A 6,000-nucleotide genomic window follows, 5' to 3' on the forward strand; every position below is an offset into this window, starting at 1 on the left:
TTATGTACTATACCACCTTCAGTAAACCACTTTTTATTATCTTTTCTTCTGTCTACAACTGAATTCAGTGACTCCGTTGTCTGTACCGTCGGTAATGCAGAATTGATGACTTCAGTTGCCCCTTTTATTATGGTTACCGCCATTCTGAGTAAAAGCTGGACTTTTTAATTTCAGGAAGGTTTCATGTTTAAAGATGCAATGCCAAACCATGTTCTTACTCCCTGTGTCTGACGACTTAGCTACTGGGCAGGTAATGTTTTAAATCATCTCCCGTGTTGCCATGGTCACCGGGTAGATTGGGTAATACTGGGTGTCTGTGGGTTGGCGTTGTGCGATTGGCTGCTGTGGTGTCACATGGGGAAGTCGTTCTCGCTGTGTCAGCTTCAAGGTGCCCCACTCTGTTTTGAATGTACTGCTGGCTGATGTAGGGAACTGTAGTTCCTGTTGCACGGGAACTCAGGGCCCGAAGGAGAAGAGCCCGGGTGCTGTGATTGTCAGCATTCTGAGGTGTGATCGTCCAATGACTGTCTGCGGTTTGGCACCCAAGAGATGTGTGCGCCTCTTCAGACTGCAGCGTTCGTGTATCCGGGCTCTTTCCTGTCAGCTCACTGAAGCTGTCTGGTTTTTTCTTTTTGTTTTTTGGTAGAAGTAGGTAAGACATTTAATTTGATTATGGAAATGTACGTAAAGCAGAGACATACTGTGGAACTAGTAAAACAGGACTCGGCTAGAAACCTGAAGCCTTTTTAGTTGGTTCCACTAACTGAAACTGTGTCCGGGGTCTTGAGGTACCCTATAGAAGTTGATATGAATGAAGCACAGAATGTATTGCGGAAGTTATAGTCTTGCCAAACATTTGGTCCTTATTTTGCAGCTGTACTGTTTCCATGGCTGTAATGTTTACAGTAGTTTGGGTAAACTCCATGGATGGGGGAGGCCAGTTGGACCCCCAGCAGGATGGGGGAGGGGGATATGAAGACTGGACCATTGTTTTTTCATTTTGAAAAATGTCTGCGTGAAGTATGATTTGAGTGGTCACATGACAATCTCCACGCACCTCTTTCTGACAGCAAATAACAGCGCTAAGTCTCTGACCTGGTCTTATCTCATACTTTCTTTATATTAATTTTGTATTTCTCTTTCTATTAATTATGCTTAAATTGTGCATGAAGTCATATTTTTTTTCTCCTACCTGGCTGTGATTGGCTAATATGTTTGGCTGGAGCTTGAATTTTTTTTCTATGAGATCTCTGCTAAAAAAGTCTTCCTAAAATTATCCCTGGGTTAGTCTTTGGTTGGGCGTGCCAAGCATTTAGTCAGGTTGGCATGTCAAACCAAATGCCAACAGCAGGTGTCGATAGACTTTTCTCCAGAGCACTTGTAATGGCTTCCACAAACCTCTGGTGTTGCCGTGTTACTGCTGTCATTTGGGCTCATGTTCTTGTTCAGGTCCAGCCCAATATATGCGCACAGCACACCTCTCTGCCCTCCGCCTGTCAGCTACCTTAACTGGACGATGGAAAACCTGACTGACATAGTGATTGGAAGTATAAGGCGTCTAGACCAATGAAAATAGCCCTGAGCCATTTCCCAGAATTCTCCTGTTCGCTTTTGAGTCCAAATACAATTTAACACAACAGAGGCTGTTTTCTGTTCTTTTTGTTTTTCAGGCTGGTCTAACACACACACTCACACACACACTCTAACAGGGCTGTCGATGAAAGAGCAATGATTGTCATGGCCATTCAAAGACGTTCACTGAGTATGGCTGTATATTTGTGTGGTCCTTGGTGTTAACAAAAGTATTAATTCTGACTGTGTGTAAATGTTTGCTAACTATTTTCATAATATTCCCCATTAGTGTGTCACCACAGATCACTGGTCATCTGAAAGCAGCGTGAAAACTTGTTTGTAACGCGTGTCGCTGGTGTCCTATGGCAGATGATTAAAAAAAAAAGAATTTATATATGTAAAAAGAAAGAGAAATCCCTGTAAAGTTTTTAAGAGAATGAAGTCTATTGTAAAAAAAAACAAAAAAAACAATGAAAAACAAAATGTGATGTAAATTTTTTTAATTTAAGTAAATGAATTTAAAGTAATTGTGGGTGTTGGGTTGTCTGCTTTGACTTTCTCACTTGCCTTATTTGGTGACTTTGCTTTAGTTTAAAATTAGGGTGAAGCAGTGGACCTGCTTACTGGTTAAACTCTCCAGCTGCCTCACTACCTCCACCTATTCCTTGGAATGTTTATTGACTGTATTTGTCAAAAGGTATGCAGATCACAGTGGTAGGTATTCAGTTTCTCAGCACAGAAGCAACAGCTTGAGCTTGCAGTTGACATGGCAGCCTTACAAGAGAATTGTACATCCACGCCTGTTGTAAAAAGAACCGCAGTTCTATAGAAGGCCACATGGTGTCACTGTAGGATAGCACTTCATGCCCTGTTATGGGGAATCCAAATTGTGTCTTGTGTTTATCTTATCATCTTTTTATACCTTTAACCCAAGCAAGGAGCACTGCAGCTGAAAGCTGTTCACTCTCCTGAAGCCAGTGAGTATTTAACACACTGCAAATCACACAGTACTACAGGAGAGCCAGCACCAATTGGTGTAGAGTTGTACTGCTCACTAATGACAGCTGTGGTCTTGTGGATGCCTGGTCTGTTGTTCGGAGGTATTCTATTGCAGCGGTATCCCAGGTCTAAACAAATCCCTGACTAAAACCTGCCCTACCCCTGGTGGGATGACAGCGGTTTAGCCCTGCCACTGCAGACTCGTGGCTGTAGTCGGCTGATGTCGTACCCAGAGCTAAAACTTGCTCAAGGGCCCAGTCTGCGCTTGTACCGAATGCCTTTACTGACCGAGCAACTGCGGAGCATGAAATTGCACGACTGTAGCCTCCAGCAGCACAGGAGAAGCCTCGCTTCAAAACCGACTGCCTCAGCTTGCTGTGTGATTGAGTGGGAAACACTGAGGCCCACAGGGTTCTCATGCATCCCCTGGCCTACGCCGATGACATCACACAAAGATCCTCTACACTCGGCACCGTTAAGAAAAGCGCGATAAATCATGATACAGTCGGACCCGTCGCACTCGCAGTCTTCCCCGGAGACAGGACTGCGCATGAGAGGTGACTATTCAGAGGTGTGCACTGTCATTGTATACTGTATTCTGGCTGTTAGGCCATTATCACTTCCTGTCTGCCCTTCATTTGTATGTATGGGATTTGGTCTCCTCACTGGGGAACTTGCATACCATTTATGCTCCAACCCATATTTAATGCAATGCATTTCTCCTTCATTTTGAGTAATTATCTTTGCTGGTTTTTTTTTAATACACAATCCTGTCGTAGCCTAAATGTGTTGCCAAATAGTACTTATCTGCATGAATTCAAGACCAGGCATCAACAATAGAGCAAGTGTCCCCAGTCCTGGTCTTGGCAGACCTCAGTGTGCTAGTTTTTGTTCTTCCTTGAACAACAGTTGCAATTAACAGCCAGTTCAGATCCAAGAAACCAGGTCAAATGAAGGTGAGTGAAGAGTAAAAGCCAAAACACCCTGCAGCTATCCAGAACCAGGGTCGGGGAGACCTGATGTACTGCATCTATGGCAGTGGTCCTTGTTCCTGGTCCTGGAGAGCTACAGGGTCTGCTAGCTTTTACTTTTACTCACTTCAGTAGCACAGCCATTTATCAGTTAAAGCAGTCGATTGCAAGGCTAACTCCGAGCTCCTGGTTTCTTTGGTAGGAATCGGTTGCTGATCTTAAGGTGAAAACAAAAACCAGCAGACTACGGCTTTCCAGGATCGGGATTGAGGATGGCTGATATTGATATATGGAATATTGCAGAATGTGTTCCTGCTTTTAAAAAATATTCAGCCCATTGCAGCTGTTTTGAAGGGCACGTTCATATTTAGCACCTGTGATGAGTTATATTTGCAGTGTGTATTTAAGAGGGACTAGATAGACTGGACAGCTAGATCACAGAGTATGGAGCCGGTCAGATTGTTACCCACAAGGTTGGGATACCTTCTGAGGTAATGACGAGCAAACTTTAAAAGACAGAATGATACCTCCTATAGTAGGCCTACACACTAACATCTATAGAAAGGCTGCCTTTCTGCTAAACCCAAAGGGCTACATTGCACTAATTAGTGGTTTAACTGAATTTAACGTAACCCTGAGAGGGATAATAAGTCAGGGTTTTTTTTACACCTGCTCCTCCAGGTGGTGCACTATCCTGCCGGAACCAGCTGATCTCTTTGCTCTGCAGGGCCGTGGGACTTCAGCAAGATGGTGCACCTGATGATGATGATGTGAATCTGAATCTTCGCACCACGCAGGGAACACTGATCCCAGCTGATCCGCGAGGCCTGGCATTTTAGAACGTTCTAGAATGGCTGAGTGCTTGTTGACTTATTCATTTTGTTGCATTATCCTGCTATCCGTTATCGCACTGGAAGTTTATTCTTCTGCTTTTCCCGGTAGCACGATGACCAGCTTCCCTGTCCTGTTGCTTCTCCGCCAGCTGATCCAGGTAATATTATCATGCTCATTATTAACTCAACCCTTACTTCAGGCATAGCAGTCTCCTGATCCTGCTGACGAAGCCGGTGACAAATCACCTTTCAGTCAGATCAAATATTTTTGAGGTATTTCTTCTGTAGATTCTAAGTCCTTCTCACCCAAGTTTCATCCCCGATTTGCACCTTACCTTACCTTACCATGTACTCGTTGCATACATATTTTATATTTCAAAATTTAATCACAAAGTGGCGGAACAATCATCCATAACGATAATTTTACAGTACAAGACATTATTCATCATTCATCACATGGGAATGAAAGTAAATTTACTTTGGCTGATTGGTTCTGGCAACTGCTGCTGATAACGGGTTCAAATCACTTATTCTAGTGGCTTCGCTAAAATTCAGGGCAGGCACCTCAATCAAGGACTGTATTTTATACTGCTTTCTATTATCCGTTATATTATCTCCATTAACTGACATTTTCCCACATATTTTAGGTACAAATGTTACCTAAATACAGAACATGACGGCAATTAATAGTTGCATTCAAAGTGATATACAACCCAATAAAACAATCCCCAGAAAGAACAAAAAAAAAAAAAAGTATGATGGAGTCAGACATGCTCAACAATACTGAATAATAGATAGGACCATCTGTACTGTTGTTAGCACGATGGCTAGATATTTGCCCTGCCACCTGTAGATAGTTTCAAAGTCACGGGCTTCCTCCATTTAAATATGTTAATAAAATACCCGCGCTATTAAATATACAAATCAATCACCGGTCTCTTTCCTTTAGTAATCTGGTAGAGAATGGACCTCTCCAGCATCGCACAGCTGAAAATGGCTGCTGCTGCTGCATCACACCCAATTAGTCTTAGCAGGGGAGATCCGTGGTAGCCTTCAGCACATACGGCAGGGAAATTAAATGATCTTGCCGGCTAATGTGATCTAAAGGACAGGATTTAATTGGACACCATTTTAATTTGCAGTTGTAGGCTAAAGTTGCTGGTAATGTGCAGAGATACCAGCGGGTAGCGTGCCAGACAGAAAGCTGTTCTGCACTGGGGGAACAGTGCACTCGCCAGTCTGCCGCACGCCGAAAATATGGGACAACCTGTAAGCTTTCATATACTTTATATTGGTACTGCCGCAACCTACACATTGAATTAGCAGTTGTAAAATTCTCTTGCATCACTGTTATATCATTTTATCCGTTATGTCAAATCGGTCACTGACAGCTAGATTACAACTTCTATTTCTACACGGCAGAGTTATGTTTTGAAGAAAAATGTTGTAATCTCGTTGGTCACTAGGGGGCGGCGGAGTAAAAGATGCGAACAAGCTATAGCAAATATAAAATGTTTATTTCCTTGAATATGAGCCAATAATGAATAATAGAACAATTCAAAATAGCACTGAACACCAAGCCCCTCGCCCCTCCAGGGGACTAGACTATTGCTAATGTGCGTTTC

This window comes from Anguilla anguilla, chromosome 7 (genome assembly GCF_013347855.1).
Source record: "Anguilla anguilla isolate fAngAng1 chromosome 7, fAngAng1.pri, whole genome shotgun sequence".
Classification (NCBI taxonomy): Eukaryota; Metazoa; Chordata; class Actinopteri; order Anguilliformes; family Anguillidae; genus Anguilla; species Anguilla anguilla.